General features: G+C 37.6%; 1 long non-coding RNA gene across 2 annotated transcripts in view; it reads right to left on the reverse strand.

The window, feature by feature from the left end:
* Positions 1-19093, reverse strand: part of LOC134759427 (uncharacterized) — a 400963-nt gene that overhangs the window by 182031 nt on the left and 199839 nt on the right. For both annotated transcript variants that reach the window (XR_010135547.1, XR_010135548.1), the window contains exons 2-3: positions 18427-18543; positions 16134-16255 (exon numbers count right to left, since the gene is read on the reverse strand). This is a non-coding gene — a long non-coding RNA (uncharacterized LOC134759427). The remainder of the gene's footprint in view (positions 1-16133; positions 16256-18426; positions 18544-19093) is intronic.

Below are 19093 nucleotides of genomic sequence, written 5' to 3' on the forward strand. Positions count from 1 at the left end.
CCAGATTTCATCTAGGAGTGTTTTATGTTTCCAGGAATTTATCCATTTCCTCTAGATTTTCTAGTTTGTGCATATAAATGTGTAAACAATAGCCTTGAAAAATCTTTCGTATTTTTGTGGTATCAGTTGTAATTCTCCAGTCTCATTTCTAATTGAGCTTATTTGGATCTTCTCTCTTTTCTTGGTTGATCCTGCTAATAGTCTACTAATTTTGTTTATCTTTTCAAAGACCAACATTTTATTTTTTTGTTTCAATTTCATTAATTATGCTCTGATCTTTTTTATTTTCTGCTGCCTTTGGGTTTTATTTGTTCTTGTTTCTCTAGTTCTTTGAGGTATGACATTAGGTTGTCAATTTATGCTCTTTCAGACTTTTTGATGTAGGCATTTAACAATGTGAACTTTAGCACTCAGCACTGCTTTTGCTGTATCCCAGGGGTTTTGAAAATTTCTGTCACTATTATCATTATTATTATCACTATATTTATTATCACTATATTATCACTATTATTTCAAAGAATTTTTTTATTTTCCCTTTTAATTTCATTGTTAACCCCAAAATCATTCAATAGCAGATTATTTAATTTCCATGTATTTGTATAGTTTTGAGGGTTCCTTTCGGAGTTGATTTTCAGCTTTATTCTACTGTATTCTGAGAAGATACTTGATATGATTTTAATTTTCTTAAATTTATTGGGACATGTTTTGTGGCCTATCATAAGGTCTATTTTGGAGGATGTTCCATGTGCTGATGAGAAGAATGTATATTGTACAGTTGTTGGGAAGAATGTTCTGTTAATATCTCTGATGTCCATTTGTTCTAGGGTATAGTTTAATTCCATTGTTGGTTGATTTTCATTCTTGATCTGTCTAGTGCTGTCAGTGGAGTATTGAAGTCCACCACTATTATTATGTTGCTGTCTATCTCATGTTTTAGGTCTAGTAGTAATTACTATATAAATCTGGAAACTCCAGTGTTACGTGAATATAAATTTAGGATTGTAATATCTTCTTGTTGGATTGATTCTTTTAGCATTAAATAATGGCCTTCTTTGTATATTTTTTACTGTTGTTGCTTCAAAGTCTGTTTTGGGTGATATAAGAATAGCTATTCCTGCTCACTTTTGGTTTCCATTTGCATGAGATATCTTTTTCCATCCTTTTACCTTGAGTTTATATGAACCCTCATGTGTTAGGTGAGTTTCTTGAAGTCACCAGATATTTGGTTGGTAGGTTTTTAAAATCCATTCTGCCATTCTATATCTTTTAAGTGGATCATTTAGGCCATTTACAGTCAATATTAATTTTGAGATATGAGGTAGTGTTCTATTCATCACATTAGTTGTTACCTACTTTGTTTTTACATTGTGTTATTGTCTTATAGGCCCTGTGAATTATCTACTTTCAGGAGGTTCTATTTTGGTGAATACTAGGCTTTTGTTTCAAGATTAAGAACTCCTTTTAGCAATTCTTGTAGTGCTGGTTTGATAGTGGCAAATTCCCTCAGCGCTTGTTTGTCTAAAAAAGAATTTATCACTCCTTCATTTATGAAACTTAATTTTACTGGATACCAAATTTTTGACTGACAATTGTTCTGTTTAACGAAGCTAAAGATAGGACACCAGTTCCTCCAGCTTGTAAGGTTTACGCTGAGAGGTTTGCTGTTAGTCTGATAGGTTTTTCTTATATTTTATCTGATGGTTTTGTCTCACAGTGCATATATACACATATACATGATATATATACATACACATATATGTATATATGCATATATACACATATACATATATACATATACACATATACATATACACGTATATGTATATACACGTATATACATATATACACATATACATATTCACACGTATATGTGTATACACGTATATACATATATACACATATACATATACACACGTATATGTGTATATATACATATACACATATACATATACACACGCATATGTGTATATATATACACATATACATATACACACGTATATGTGTATATATATATACACATATACATATACACACGTATATGTGTATATATACATATACACACATACATATACACATATATACACATATACACACGTATATGTGTATATACACATATACACACGTATATGTGTATATACACATATACACACGTATATGTGTATATACACATATACACACGTATATGTGTATATATACATATACACACACGTATATGTCACATTCAGTATACATGTATATACATATATACATATTTATACACATAACATTTTATTTACTCACTGATAGGCATTTGGGCTGGTTCCATATTTTTGCAGTTGCAAGTTGTGCTGCTATAAACATGCATGAGCATGTGTCTTTTTTATATAATGACTTCTTTTTATATAATTACTTCTTTTTCTCTGGGTAGATGCCCAGTAGTGGGATTGCTGGATAAAATGGTAGGTCTACTTTTAGTTCTTTAAGGAATCTCCACACTGTTTTTGATAGCGTTTGTACTAATTTACATTCACACCAGCAGTGTAAAGTTGTTCCCTTTTCACAATATCCATGCCAACATTTATTGTTTTTTTGATTATGGCCATTATTGCAGGAGTAACATGGTATCACATGTAGTATACATATGTAACAAACCTGCACGTTGTACACATGTACCCTAGAACTTGATTTGCATTTCCCTGATAATTAGTGATGTTGACCATTTTTTTTCATGTTTGTTGGCCATTTGTATATCTTCTTTTGAGAACTGTGTATTCATGTCCTTAGCCCACTTTTTGATGGGATTGTTTGTTTCTTTCTTGCTGATTTGAGTTTCTTGTAGATTCTGGATATTAGTCCTTTGTCATATGCATAGTTTGCAAAAATTTTTCTCCCACTCTGTGGGTTGTCTGTTTACTAATTTTTTCTTTTGCTGTGTAGAAACTTTTTTCGTTTGCTGTGTAGAAACTTTTACTGTGTAGAAACTTTTCAGAACTTTTAATTAGGTCCCACTTATTTATTTTTGTTTTTGTTGCATTTGATTTTGGGGGCTTAGTCATGATTTCTTTGCCAAGCCAATGTCTAGAAGGGCTTTTTCTGTTATCCTCTACAATTTTTATGGTTTCAGGTCTTATTAGATTTAAGTCTTTTATTCATCTTGAGTTGATTTTTGTGTAAGGTAAGACATGAGTATCCAGTTTCATTCTTCTACATCTGGCTTACCAATTATCCCAGCACCATTTGTTGAATAGTGTGTCCTTTCCCTAACTTATGTTTTTGTTTGCTTTGTCAAAGATCATTGGCTGTAAGTATTTGGCTTTATTTCTATGGTTTCTATTCTGTTCCATTGCTTTATGTGCCTATTTTTATGCCAATACCATGCTATTTCGGTAACAATAGTTTCATAGTATAGTTTGAGGTCAGGTAATGTGATACCTCCCAATTTGTTCTTTTTGCTCAGCCTCACTTTGGCTATGTGGGCTCTTATTTGGGTTCATATGAATTTTAGGCTCTTTTCTAGTTCTGTGAAGAATAATAATGGTATTTTTGATGGGAATTGCATTAAATTTGTAGATTGCTTGTGGCAGTATGATCATTTTCACAACATTGATTCTACCCATCCATGAGCATGGGATGTGTTTCCATTTTTTTGTGTTGTCTGGTTTTTTTTGTTTTGTTTTGTTTTTGCAGTGTTTTGCAGTTTTTCTTATAGAGATCTTTTACCTCCTTGGTTAAATATATTCCTAAGTATTTTATATCTTTATTATTTATTATTTATTTTTGGAGCTATCAAAAAGGGGTTGAGTTCTTGACTTGATTCTCAGCTTGGTTGTTGTTGGTGTATAGCAGAGCTACTGATTTGTGTAGGTTGATTGTGTATCCTGAAACTTTACTGAATTCACTTACCAGTTCTGGGAGCTTTTTGGATGAGTCTTTAGGGTTTTCTATGTATATAATCATACCATTGGTGAACAGCGGCAGTTTGATTTTCTCTTTGCTGATTCAGATACCCTTTATTTCTCTCTCTCATCTAATTGCTCTGGCTAGGACTTCCAGTACAATGTTGAATAGAAGTGGTGAAAGTGGGTATCTTTGTCTCACTCCAGTTCTCAGGCGGAATGCTTTCAACTTTTCCCCATTCAGTAAAATTCTGACTGTGGGTTTGTCAAATACAACTTTTATTACCTTAAGATTTGTCCTTTCTATGTGGATTTTGCTGAGGGTTTTAATCATAAAGGGATGCTGAATTTTGTCAAATGTTTTTTTTCTGCATCTATTGAGATGATATGTGATCTTTATTTTTAATTCTGTTTATGTGGTGTATCACATTTATTGACTTGCGTATATTAGACCATCCCTGCATCCCTGGTATAAAACTCACTTGATTTTTGCATCTGTGTTCATCAGGGATATTGCTCTGTAGTTTTTATTTTTTTTATGTCCTTTCCTGGTTTTACCATTAGAGTGATACTGGCTGCACTGAATAATTTAGGATGGATTCCCTCATTATCTTTCGGAATACTGTCAGTGGGATTAGTACCACTTCTTCTTTGAATGTATGATAGAATTCAGCTGTGAATCTGCCTGGTCCTGTACTTTTTTATTGGCCATTTTTTAAAATTACCATTTCAATCTCAATGTTTGTTATCAGTCTGTTCAGAGATTCTGTATCTTCCTGGTTTAATCTAAGGGGGTTGTATATGTCCAAGAATTTACCCACCTCCTCTAGGTTTTCTAGTTTATGTGTGTAAAAGTGTTCACAGTAACCTTGAATAATCTTTTGTATTTCTGTGGCATTAGTTGTAATATCCCCTGTTTCATTTCTAATTGAGCTTATTTGAATCTTCTCTCTTCTTGGTTAATGTCACTAATGGTCTATCAATTTTATTTATGTTTTCAAAGAACCAGATTTTCATTTCACTTATCTTTTGTGGGTTTTTCCTTTTGGTTTCAATTTCATTTAGTTCTGATCTGATCTTGGTTATTTCTTTTCTTCTGCTGGGTTTGGGTTTCGATTGTTCTTGTTTCTCTAGTTTCATGAGGTGTGACCTTAGATTGTCTATTTATGTTCTTTCAAACTTTTTGATGTAGGCTTTTAATGCTAGGAACTTTCCTTTTAGCACCACATTTGCTGTATCCTGGAGGTTTTGACAGGTTATGTCATTATGAATTTTTAAATTTCCATCTTGATTTCATTGTTGACCCAGCAGTCATTTAGCAGCAGATTATTTAATTTCCATGTATTTGTATAGTTTTGAGGGCTTCTTTTGGAGTTTATTTCCAGCTTTATTCCACTGTGGTTTGAGAGAATACTTGATATAAATTTTAATTTTTTAAAATTTATTGAGACTTGTTTTGTGGCCTGTCACATGGTCTGTCTTGGAGAATGTTCCATGTGCTGATGATTAGAATGTATATTCTGCAGTTGTTGGGTAGAATGTTCTGTAAATATTTGTTAAGTCCACTTGTTCTAGGGTTTAGTTTAAGTCTACTGTTTCTTTGTTGACTTTGTACTGATGGCCTGTCTAGTGCTGTCAGTGGAGTATAGATGTCCTCACTATTATTGTGTTGCCATCTGTCTCATTTCTTAGGTTTGGTAATAATTGTTTTATAAATTTGGGAGCTTCAGTGTTAGGTGCATATATTTAGGATTGTGATATTTTCCTGTTGGACTAGACCTTTTATCATTATATAACGTCCTTCTTTGTCTTTTTTAACTGTTGTTGCTTTAAAGTTTGTTTTGTCTGATACAAGAATAGCAACTCCTGCTCACTTTTGGTGTCCATTTGCATGGAATATCTTTCTCCACCATTTTACCTTAAGTTTATGTGAGTCCTTATGTGTTAGGTAAGTCTCTTGAAGACAGCAGATACTTTCTTGGTGAATTCTTATCCATTCTACCATTCTGTATCTTTTAAGTGGAGCATTCAGGCCATTTACATTCAGCATTAGTATTGAGATGTGAGGCACTATTCTATTCATCATGCTAGTTGTTGTCTGAATAATTTATGCTTTTTTCATTATTTTATTGTTTTATAGGTTCTGTGAGATTTATGCCCTAAGAAGATTCTATGTTGGTGCATTTTGAGATATTTTTTCAAGATTTAGTACTCCTCTTAACAGTTCTTATAGTGCTGTCTTGATAGTGATGAATTCCTTCAGCATTTGTCTGGAAAAGACTATCTTTCCTTCATTTATGAAATTTAATTTTGCTGGATATAAAATTATTGGCTAATAATTGTTTTGTTTAAGGAGGTTAAAGATAGGACCCCAATCCCTTCTAGCTTGTAGGGTTTCTGCTGAGAAATCTACTGTTAATCTGATAGGTTTTCCTTTATAGATTACCTGATACTTTTGCCTCACAGCTCTTAAGATTCTTTCATTTCTCTTGACTTTAGATAATCTGATGACTATGTGCCTAGGCAGTGATCTTTCTGTGATAAATTTCCTGGGTGTTTTTTTAGCTTCTTGTATTTGGATGTCTATATCTCTAGCAAGGCTGGGGAAGCTTTCCTCAATTATTTCTTCAAATATATTTTCCAAACGTTTAGATTTCTATTCTTCCTTGGGAACATCAATTATTCTTAGGTTTGGTTGTAATAATCCCAAACTTCTTGGAGGCTTAGTTCATTTTTTAAAATTCTTTTCTCTTTGCTTTGTCAGGTTAATTTGAAAGCCTTGTCTTTGAATTCTGAAGTTGTTTCTTCTACTTGTTCAATTCTATTGTCGAGACTTTCCAGTGTATTTTATATTTCTCTAAGTATGTCCTTCATCTCCAGAACTTATGACTGTTTTTTATTTATGCTGTCTATTTCTCTGGTGATTTTTCTATCCATACCCTATAACATTTTTAAAATTTCTTTAAGTTCGTATTCACCTTTCTCTGGTACCTCCTTGATTAGCTTAATAATTGATCTTCGGAATTGTTTTTCTCGCAATTGAGATATTTCTTCTTGATTTGGGTCTATTGCTGTGATGTGATCCATCTTCAGGTCTCTCAGCTGTGGATACTGGCACTCGTTCTGGTCAAGGTAGCACGGGGAGTAAAGTGGACCCTGTGGGAGTCCTTGGTTGTAGTTTTGTTTAGTGTACTGGTTTTCTCGAATGCTGTTTGTGCTGGCAGTAAAGATGTCATGTGGAAAGACTCAGGACCTCTGGGTAGCCAGTATGTTACAGGTGGTGGAGTTAGCTGTCGCTTTCTCTTTTCTTGGGGCAGGTTTGTTCTTTTATGAGTTGCTGTAATGGTTTGTGTTGGTTGGCCTCCAGCCAGGAGGTGGCACTTTCAAGAGCACATCAGCTGCAGTACTGCAGGGAGGATATATGCTTGCCCTAAGGTCGCCTGGATAAGTATCCGGTTTCTCAAGTGATGGGCAGGGCCACAGAGCTCCCAAGAGATTATGACTTATTTATTTATTTTTTTTTTGAGACAGAGTTGCACTCTGTTGCCCAGGCTGGAGTGCAGGCAGTGGTGCAATCTTGGCTCAAGGCAACCTCTGCCTCCCAGGTTCAAACAGTTCTTGTGCCTCAGCCTCCTGAGTAGATGGGATTACAGTTGTGCGCCACCACTCCCAGGTAATCTTTGTGTTTTTAGTAGAGACAGAGTTTCACCATGTTGGCCAGGCTGGTCTCTAGCTCCCGGCCTCAAGTGATCCACCTGCCTCAACCTCCCAAAGTGCTGCGATTATAAGCGTGAACCACAATACCCGGCCTGCTACCAGGATGAGTAGAGAAATATCATCAGATGGAGGCAGGGTTAGGTGCGGCTGAGCTCAGACTCTCCTTGGGTGGGGCTTCCTGTGGATGCTGTAGGGTATAGGAGTGTGGTTCTCAGGCTGATGGAATTACGTTCCCAGGAAGAATATGGCTGCCTCTGCTGCATCATATAGGTTTCCAGGGACGCGTAGGGAAAGCCAGCAGTGACAGGCATCACCCAGCTCCCACGCAGCCAGCAAGACTAGTCCTACTTTAGCCCACCATGCTCCCCAACAGCACCGAGTTTATATTGAGGCAGCCGGTGAGCGGGGCTGGGAACTTGCCACAGGTTACAAGCCTCCCTGCAGAGAAGGCCAGCAGGGCTTTCAGGCCCTGTTCCTCCCAGCCATTGTTTCTGTGGTCCTTTGTGCCCCAACCCCGGATTCTGCCCTGGAAAATTCATACTCAGTCGAAATCACTACAAAGTTTAGCTGGAAGTTTCCTTCTCCCTGTGGTCTATTCCCAAATCAGCTGGCAGCCCACCCCAAGGACCCCTGTGAGATAAAGTCAGAAATGGGTTCCCTGGGGGCTGGGAGTGCCTTCAGGGCTCTTCCCGCTGCTTCTTCTACTTTTATATTTGCTTCACTCTCTAAATTCACCTCAGCTCTAGGCAAGGTTAAAACTTTCTCCCATGATCTGGATTTTCAGTCTTCCTGGTGAGGATGTGTGTTTGTAGGCAGACTTTCCCTCTCACACTTTGGGTACTCATAGTTTTTTGGCTGTCTCTCAGAATTTGCAGCAGCAAGTCACTTCATTCAAAGGGTCTGTGAAGTTTTTCAGTTTTCCTGGTATGTTCCTGCAGTAATTCTTGGAGCAAAAGTTCACGATGTGAGTCTTCACAAACTGCTCTGTCTGTCCAAGTGGTAGCTGCAAGTCAGTCCTTCCTCCTATCTGCCATCTTCTTGTCAAAACTTGCCATTGCATTTTGCATTTTCTTATGCATGTCTTTCATTTCCAGAAGTTCTGATTGGGTTTTCTTTCTGATATCTCTCTAGAAAATTTTTCATTCATATCCTGAATTTTTCTTTTAATTTCTTTATATTGGTTTTCACCTTTCTCTGGTATCCCCTTCAGTAGCTTAGTAATCAACTTGCTGAATTCCTTATCTGGTATTTCCAAGATTTCATCTTGTTTTAGAAATACTAGGGAGCTAGTGTGATCTTTTGTGGGTGTTATAGAAACCTGTTTTGTCATATTACCAGAATTACTTTTCTGGTTTCTTCTTATTTGGTAAACTATTTCTTCAAATAGTTCTTGAATTAATTTTGATTTGACTGTCTTTTTTAAATTTTGTTTTTTCCCTCCTAAGGATGTGACTTTAATGCTTATAGTTTATTATAGCCTAATTTGATTCTTGGTGCTTTTAGGGATTAAGACTATATGAGTTCCTTTGTTATAGAGAGTCTTTGTGTGCTGGCTTTCTCAGATGCTGGTTGTAGTAGTTATGTACTCAATGTGTGGGCAAGTTCACTGTCTCCTATGGGGTTGGAATGGCAACGATCTCTTGAATCTTATTCATTCCTCCATGTTGTGCACTTTATTTAATTTTTCCCCAGTATTTTATTTACTGAGTTGATGGTTTAAGATTCAGATAATTAGGGGAGGTATCTCTGTGTAGGAACTGTTTGTAGCTAAAGCAGGTGGGTAAATGCAATAATGCCAATGGTGGGCAGAGGTTCCAGCCTTGATGAAGGTGGCTGGGGGAGCTCTCAATTAGATGCACTGAGGTTTTATCAGGTTAAAGGGTGGGGGCTACCTCAGCTGCCTTGCCAGGCCAGCAGGAAATCTATCTACCTCACAGCCTCACTCTAGTCCCAGTGTCCCAGCTCTTCAGATCAGATAGACACCTCTGTCTGTAGGAATTTTATGTTCCAAGTAGAGAGGAATTATGAATCTGCCTCTTGTGCAAGCCTGAACTTGGGGAGTGCTCCTCCTGTGAGGATGCAATCATCCTGAATTGTTTCAGGAAGGCTGTTTATAGGTGCATCCACGCTGAGTTCCCACGGGAGAGGCCCCAGCTGTATCTGCAATGGTGGACACGGGGGAAACATGGGCCTCTTCTCTAGTACCCTTCATGAGCACTAAGGCTGTTTGCCTATTGGAGTAGAAGTGCAGACTTTCCCTGATGCACTCAGCACTGCAATTGTGTCTTTGCTGTAAGAAACTTCCCACAGGTAAAGAGATCTGGGACTCAGGGTTTGCCATAGAAATTCTTTTGTCCCATGGGGTGTTCTTTTGATGTGGTCCTCTTCCTCTTCCCCTAGGAATAGAAGTTCCTAAGAGCCAGACTACAGTGAATACTATTGCTCTTCTGGATCTAGCCAACTGGTGGGGCTGCCACACTCAAAGCTTTTGCTGTAGAAGTTCCTGAGAGCCAGACTAGTGATTATTACTGTTCTTCTGGGACTAGCCAACCAGTGGGGCTGCCACACTCAAGGCTGGTGCTGGGGAATGTCTGCAAGGGATCTGGTGATATGACTCATCTTCAAGTCTCCCAGCAGTGGGTACCAGCCCGTGTATTTTTAAATTTCTGAATGCAAAATAAGGTAGTTCTAACATACTAGGGTTATCCAGGAGTTTTTAGTTACTTGTCTTGGTTTTGAGAGTCTAGATTTGGTTTTGAGTAATCTAGAATTATAAAGTCTGTTTATAGCTTTTGCTGCTGCCACTTGAAAGAATTCCTAATTCTCAGGGGTTCTAGAATCCTTAAAGTGTGAATCATGGAGTGCTTCAGACCAAAAATGAGTTCCCAGATACTGCCTAATGCCAGACTTAACAATGGGTATTAGATTAAATAGGCTTTTGAAAATGTGGTAGTATTTTTGAAGTGTTGTGTGTTGGTCGTGAAGACTGCACTGAAAAGGAAAAATGTGGGCTACTCTTGAAAGCATTCCCTCTGAGAATAGGAAAAAGACAAAGATGCCCACTATCACTGCTCCTCTTCAGCATAGTACTGGAAGTCCTAGCGAAAGCAATCAGAAAAGAGAAAGAAATAAAAGGCATCCAAATTGGTAAAGAGGAAGTCAAACTGTCCCTGTTTGCTGATGATAGGATCCTTTACCTTGAAAACCCTAAGGACTCCTCCAGAAAGCTCCTAAAACTGATCAAAGAATTCAGCAAAGTCTCTGGATATAAGATTAATATACACAAATCAGTAGCTCTTCTATACACCAACAGCGACCAAGCAAAGAATCAAATCAAGAACTCAACCCCTTTTACAATAGCTGCAAAAAATAAAATAAAATAAAATACTTAGGAATATACCTAACAAAGGAGTTGAAAGACCTCCTCAAGGAAAACTACAAAACACTGCTGAAATAAATCATAAATGACACAATCAAATAGAAACACATTCCATGCTCATGGATGGGTAGAATCAGTATTGTGAAAATGACCATATTGCCAAAAGTAATCTACAAATTCAATGCAATCGCTATCAAAATATCATCATCATTCTTCATAGAGTTAGAAAAAACAATTCTAAAATCCATATGGACCAAAAGAAGAGCCTTCATAGCCAAAGCAAGATAAGCAAAAAGAACAAATCTGGAGGCATCACACTACCTAATTTTAAACTATACTATAAGGCCATAGTCACCAAAACAGCATGGTACTGGTATAAAAATAGGCACATAGACCAATGGAACAGAATAGAGAACCCAGAAATAAACCCAAATACTTATAGCCAACTGATCTTTGACAAAGCAAACAAAAACAAAGTGAGGAAAGGACACCCTTTACAACAAGTGGTGCTGGCATAATTGGCTAGCCACATGTAGGAGAATGAAACTGGATCCTCATCTCTCACTTTATAGAAAAATCAACTCAAGGCAGATTAAGGACTTAAACCTAAAACCTGACACTATCAAAATTCTAGAAGATAACATTGGAAAAACCCCTCCAGACATTAGCTTAGGCAAGAATTTTATGACCAAAAACCCCAAAGCAAATGCAATAAAACCAAAGATAAATAGCTGGGACCTAATTAAACTAAAGAGCTTTTACACAGCAAAAGGAGCAGTCAGCAGAGTAAACAGACAACCCACAGAGTGGGAGAAAATCTTCACAATCTATACATCTGACAAAGGTCTAACATCCAGAATCTAAAACAAACTCAAACAACTCATTAAGAAAAGAAAAAAAAAATCCCATCAAAAAGTGGGCTAAGGACATTAATAGACAATTCTCAAAGGAAGATTTATAAATGGCCAACAAACACATGAAAAAAATGCTTAACATCACTAATGATCAGGGATATGCAAATCAAAACCACAATTCGATACCACCTTACTTTTGCAAGAATGGCCAAAATCAAAAAATCAAAAGACAGTAGATGTTGGCATGGATGTAGCAATCAGGGAACACTTCTAAGCTGCTGGTAGGAATGTAAACTAGTACAGCAGCTATGGAAAACAGTGTGGAGATTCTGCAAATAACTAAAAGTAGAACTATCATTTGACCCAGCAATCCCACTACTGGGTATCTACCCAGAGGAAAAGAAGTCATTATTTAAAGGAGATACTTGCACACGCATGTTTGTAGCAGCACAATTCACAATAGCAAAATCATGGAACCAACCCAAATGCCCATCAAGCAATGAGTGGATAAAGAAACCGTGGTACATCTATACAATGGAATGCTAAGCCATAAAAAGGAATGAATTAACAGCATTTGCAATGACCTGGATGAGATTGTAGACTATTATTCTAAGTGCAGTAACTCAGGAATGGAAAACCAAACATCGTATGTTCTCACTGATATGTGAGAGCTAAGCTATGAAGACGCAAAGGCATAAGAATGATACAATGGACTTTGGGGACTTGGGGGGAAAGACGGGAGGGAGGCAAGGGATAAAAGACAACATATATGGTGCAGTATATACTGCTCGGGTGATGCGTACACCAGGATCTCACAAATCACCACTAAAGAACTTACTCATGTAACCAAATGCCACCTGTACACCCAATAACTTATGGAAAAATGAAATAATAAAAATAAAAATATGGTCATAAAAAAAGAATGTGAGCTATTCTTAATGAAAATATGCATAAGCATACCATCAGTGTGTTGAATCTGGAATACAGGGTTGCCCTACTTGATTATATACTCCTGGCTCCTTAAAAACTTAAACTTTCCAACATGCCAGCTAAGCAACAGATGTTCCTTCAAACTAATATGAAGGAAGTGAACATTATAAATGTCCTCAACATGCTGAGATCTTGCATGGAGTTCTAAGTCATTTGCTTTTTTTGAGATAGTTTTGCTCTTGTTGCCCAGGCTGAAGTGCAATGGTGCGATCTCAGCTCACCGCAACCTCCACATCCTGGGTTCAAGTAATTCTCCTGCCTCAGCCTCCCTAGTAGCTGGGATTACAGGCATGTGCCACCACGCCCGGCTAATTTTGTATTTTTAGTAGAGATGGGGTTTTTCCACATTGGTCAGGTTGGTCTCGAACTCCTGACCTCAGGTGATCCACCAGCATCAGCCTCCCAAAGTGCTGGGATTACAGGTGTGAGTGACCACGCCTGGCCATCATTTGTTTATTTTGCACAAAAATTTTATGTAGAATGTACACTACTGAAGGTCAAAAACTATTGTACTAGGGATGTGAGAAGATTTAATTAAAATTCTGGCTCACTTTTTCTTATACATTAAATTGTTAGTTGCCTCTATTGTTTTCTACCTTAGTATTGCATCCATGATTGCAATGGATAAAAGATAAATTGTTCTGCTTTAATGGGTTGAAATTACTGCAGAAGGATAGTGTTTTCCTTCGCTTTTGTAATTGAAACAGATTTGCAGTAAATATACACTGTTAACAATTTGAATAAAATTTCTTTCATTATCTGAGAGCAAGTTTCATGGAACAGAGTTGAGCCTGCACCTTTCTGATTTTGTGGGCAAAGTATTTGATTAAAGCTGACTAGCTTAGTGTGACTACCCTTTAGAACAACATGCACACGTATGTTTATTGCGGCATTATTCACAATAGCAAAGACTTGGAACCAACCCAAATGTCCAACAATGATAGACTGGATTAAGAAAATGTGGCACATATACACCATGGAATACTATGCAGCCATAAAAAATGATGAGTTCACGTCCTTTGTAGGGACATGGATGAAATTGGAAATCATCATTCTCAGTAAACTATCGCAAGAACAAAAAACCAAACACCGCATATTCTCACTCATAGGTGGGAATTGAACAATGAGAACACATGGACACAGGAAGGGGAACATCACACTCTGGGGACTGTTGTGGGGTGGGGGGAGGGGGGAGGGATAGCATTGGGAGATATACCTAATGCTAGATGACGAGTTGGTGGGTGCAGCGCACCAGCATGGCACATGTATACATATGTAACTTACCTGCACATTGCGCACATGTACCATAAAACCTAAAGTATAATAATAATAAAAGAAAAAAAAAAAGAACAATGAAATATTCTATGAAAAACCCATTTACTTAAGTCTACCAGTGAGCTAACTGGAGTCTATTGTATAGTTTTTTGACTGAGGAGATGCCTCTTTCTGTGTGAAAAGCAAAGCAAAACAGGGAAGCAAAAATAAACTTCATGAGCTAAAAGTTGGCCAGATGAGACTGAGGTTACCTTGGTCAGAAATTGGGCGGTCACAAGTAAGAGGAACCCCTTAATGTTACTTAAATATAAATGAGATACTAATTGCTAATAAACAAGATGCCTTTCAAAACAAGGACTATAACCATCCTCACATGACGCTGGAACAAGGACTGGAAAGAATATGAGAACGAGGCAGCCTATTTGCTTGTCAGCTTGTCTCCACATTGATCCTTGGATTTACATGGTCTCTTATTATTTTTTTCTTTTCCTATATTCATTTTTATCTCTCCAAAGGCCAGCTTTCTCTGGCCATTTCCACATGGACCCAATACAGCCACCTGACAAGAAGCAATGGAGCCAGCTCCTGGAGTCCTTTGTGCTGTGGTTCCAGATTTCCAGGAATTGAAAGTCTATTTAATTATCTTTGGACCTGATGGCATAGTTCTGTCCTTCAGGATCCCTAGAATTCTGAGTGAGTCCCAGAACGCCAGGGAGCAGAGTAGCTCTGAGGGCTGGGTCCCAAGGAATTGGCATGGTTTGGTTAGAAAAAAAATCTTGGGAAAATTGGGAGGTCAGCATATATTCTTGGTTTCTCCCTTTGTTTCCATTTGGAGACCATTTTCTCATTTGGGGGCATCTGCTGACTCAGGCTGCCCAGAGCTTCCTCCTCTAATCCCCACCTTCTCTCTTTGTCAGCAGTGGAACTTTCTCCAGACTTATTTCAACCATATTCATTGTTATTTGCACCTTCCTAGCCTCTTATTTATTCACCTATATTCTAAATGACATGATCTTGCAAACATGGAAACTTTCGCAGTCAACAAACAGTACCTGTTTTCAAGAGGCCTTTAAATAGTGACTCCGGTAATGAGAATGCAAGACACAAGCAGGAGGCATTTGTCAAAAGGTTCTTTCTGAGATAGCCAGGTATAATATAAAGGACAAATCAGAGAGATTTGGATTTAAAGCCCAGCTCCACTAGTTTTAGTTGTGAGAACTTAAAGACCTGCTTGGCACCTCTGCTCCTGCATTTCCAACTGTCTCTCATCTCTACTTACTCCACAGAGTTGTTGTGTGGCATAAACGAGGTAAACACATAAATATGTAAAATGGTCAAAGTTGGTAGGATATCAACAAATAATAATCCCTCAATCCACCCTCCTCCCATGCCCTGCACTCAACTCTCTTTACAAGGACCGTCACCTTAGAGTAAGACCCACACAATGGGTACATCTTTAAAAAATACTACTGGCTCCTCTCTCCAGGGCAAATATTTCTCACTCCTTTATGCACAGATTGGAGTATTAGAGACAGGATGTCACACTCTTCCAATAAAAGGTATAGCTGGTTAAAATTTCCTAGACAACAAAAGGATTCCAAGACAAAGAGGCACTTTGGATCTAAAAGGTATCTGCTGGCATTAGGAACAAGGAAAAACTGAAGAATCATGTCCAATGGCATTATCTTTTAATCCTGGAAGACTCTTTTTATTCTTATATTAATTTACGTTATTAATTTACATTAGTCACGCACCCAAACATGACCATAATCATAACGATAATGATCATAACAACTGCTACATTTTCACCATTAATTCTGTATTTACAATGTCAAGTATTTCACATGTCTCACTCAAAAACTCTTGGAATCATGATTGCATTTTACAGATAAGGAAACTAAGACTTAGAGCTGTCCAGTAAACGCCTAGGGTACAAGATTGTATTAAAAGATACAGAGATTTACTCTCAGCCCTTTTTCATACTGCTATAAAGAACTGCCCAAGACTAGGTAATTTATAAAGGAAGAGGTTTAATTGACTCACATTTCAGCATGGCTGGGGAGGCCTCAGGAAACTTACAATCACGGCAGAAGGCAAAGAGGAAGCAAGGCACCTTCTTCTCAAGGCGGCAAGAAGGCGAAGTGCTGAGCGAAGCAGGAAGAGCCCTTTATAAAACCATCAGATCTCATGAGAACTCAGTCACCATCACGAGAACAGCAGAAAACTGCTTCAATGATTCAACTACCTCCACCTGCTCTCTCCCTTGACACATGGGGATTATGGGGATTACGGGATTACAATTCAATACGAGATTTGGGTGGGGACACAAAGCCTAAGCATATCAGATTCCAACTCCAAAAATGATGCTTCTAACCACTGGCAATACGTCATGCTATGCTATACTACTTCCTGTGCTGCTTTCATTGTCCCTCTTTCCTATCAAATTCTCACATAGCTACCTGGAGTTTCTAACTTCTCATAAACCCTATCTGTCAGAGGTTCTATGCAAAACCTTCAGACCCACAGATAAGATCCAAGCCTCATCCATCTCCCAGGTCTAGGACCTTGCTATTCAGAGTGTGATGCTTGAACCAGCAGCATCACCTGAGAGTTTGTTAGAAATGCAGAATCTCACCCCAGGCCTCCTGAATAAGAACTGACATTATAAAAATTCTTCCAGGTGGTTTCTAAGCATATTAAAGTTTGAGAAACACTAATCTGGGATGTGAACCACACTGGATACAGATTATCTTAATTGCTTGGGTATTTTTCAGTGTATTAATCTCCTTTCTGCATTAGTCATAATACTTGATCCCTGTGAACAATCTCCACTTTGGAGCTTTTCACATTCCTTTCCTTTCCTCACTTCAGTCAGTAGCAGATTCATCTCTCTTGGAGAATTTGGTAGTCGGGAACTAATTAGATTTTGGGGGAGTCCCTTGCCTCACCCTAAATATAAGTTACTGTTCAGGACCTCACAAGTCAGGCTCTCTGACTGGCAAATCCCTTGTCACTCAAAGCATAAGGGCAGTTTTTCTTCATTTGCTGAAGATGTCAGCTGCTCTGCACTTTCTCTGAAAGAAGCCCCTTGAGACTTGTTGCTAAAATGTTTTTTGTTTTGTTTTGTTTTTGCTTTTTAAGAGCAAAGAAAGCCACAGAAGGGGAACTCATTTAAAGAAAGAAGGTAGTAACCAAGATGCACAGGGTCTTTAACTTTGGAAAAATAAGGATTTCAAGTAATTCTTTATTATGATGCTTTTAAGTTGATTAAAGTTGATGCAAATAGAAGGTCAAGCAGTCCGTGGAGCTGGTTACTCAATTATAATAGATTACACTTGCGTCTTTAAAAAAATTCTATGATTTAAAGATGTTGACAATAGTGAGCAGAATAGGGGAGCTTCCCAGAGCCCACTCCATCTCTCTTCCTTTCATCGAAGCCCTGATTAGAAGGCCCCAGAAAGGACGTTGAGTTAGGATTGCTAGCCCGTGACAGCCTGGGAGAGTAAAGGAGGGCTGCTGAGAGTAGTGCTTACTGAGAAGGCTGGAAATGTGCAGAGGGGAATCCTGCATGATTCGACTATTGCCTCTCAGTATTTCACAGGGCCCTGGACTGCTAAAAGAATGGTTCTCTGGAAAGGGATATCCTCTGGGAAAGATAAAAATAATATAGGGTTGCAGGAGGATGTACTCATTATGTGTGGTAAGAATCTTGATTACAAAACTAATACATACTCATTACAGAGAATTGGGAAATACAAAAAAGGTCCATAGAGGGAAATAAAAATTGCCCATAATCCCACTAGCCAGAATAATTATTATATATTCGGTATTTTCCTTCAGATATACACATTTTTAAAATTCATGATAATTAGTAAATACTGTTAAAGGCAGATGTTAATGACTGCACCATATAAATGTAACCAATGTTTCTTATGTGAGATTATTAGGTTGATCATTTGGCTATTTCTAATTTCTAGCTATTAAAAGTAACTCTGTTATGAATATTATTTAACATAAATCTTTGAGTATGATTATCTCCTTAGGGTAAACTTCTAAAAGTGAGATCACGGAGTGAGAGGTATGATTATTTTTAATGTTTCCAACTATATATATATGTGTGTGTGTGTGTATGTGTGTATGTATATATGTGTGTGTGTGTATAGCTAATTGCTCTTTGGAAAGATTACTTTCAATTTTGGCCTCCAACAGCTGAGTTTGTTATTATCCATTGCAGCCTTATTAAATAGTATTTTTTCAGTTATAAATAATGATGATGATTAAAAAAACAAATAAACAAAAACCGAGTCAACCTGCCTTAAACAGAAAGGGGACTTACTGGTTTACGTAACTGGAGGGTTACAGCTTCGTTGGTATCCTCCTTAGATTAGTTTCATCCTCAGTCTCATTTCTCTGTGGTTATCAGATGGCTGCCAGTGTTGAACTTATTTTATACCTAGAAGGAGAAAAGATTCATTCCAAAAGCACTGATATAAGGTATTCAAATTGGCCAGGTTAAGTTAGGATAGAACATTGGGATTAAGAAGATCCTGTTACTTTGATGAGAATTAGCACTCAGGGAGCATTCTAGGGGCAGAGTGAGGGCCAAACCTACCCTTCCCATACTGTTGCTCACAACAGCAAAGGTATATAATCGATGTTCGCAAGACAACCACTATGTCCTTTACATTCTATTAAATATTGTTAGCTTTAAAACTTTACCAACATAATAGGCAGAAATGCTATTCTACTGTGGTTTCATTTTGTATTTCATTGGTTATTATTGAGGTTTAATATATTTTTAAAATATGTATTGGTCATTTGCATATCTTCCTCAGCAAACTGATTCTTCAGGCCCTTTCCCCAATGAAATTTATTTTCTTACAGGTTGTAAGTTATATTTAGGAGCTTAAACATGTAGAAAAGAGATTCTCAGCCTGGCTGAACATTAAACCAATTTAGGGAGTTTCAAAAAACATGATATCATGACCTCATCTCCAAAGATT

This window comes from Pongo abelii, chromosome 9 (genome assembly GCF_028885655.2).
Source record: "Pongo abelii isolate AG06213 chromosome 9, NHGRI_mPonAbe1-v2.0_pri, whole genome shotgun sequence".
NCBI classification, from domain to species: domain Eukaryota; kingdom Metazoa; phylum Chordata; class Mammalia; order Primates; family Hominidae; genus Pongo; species Pongo abelii.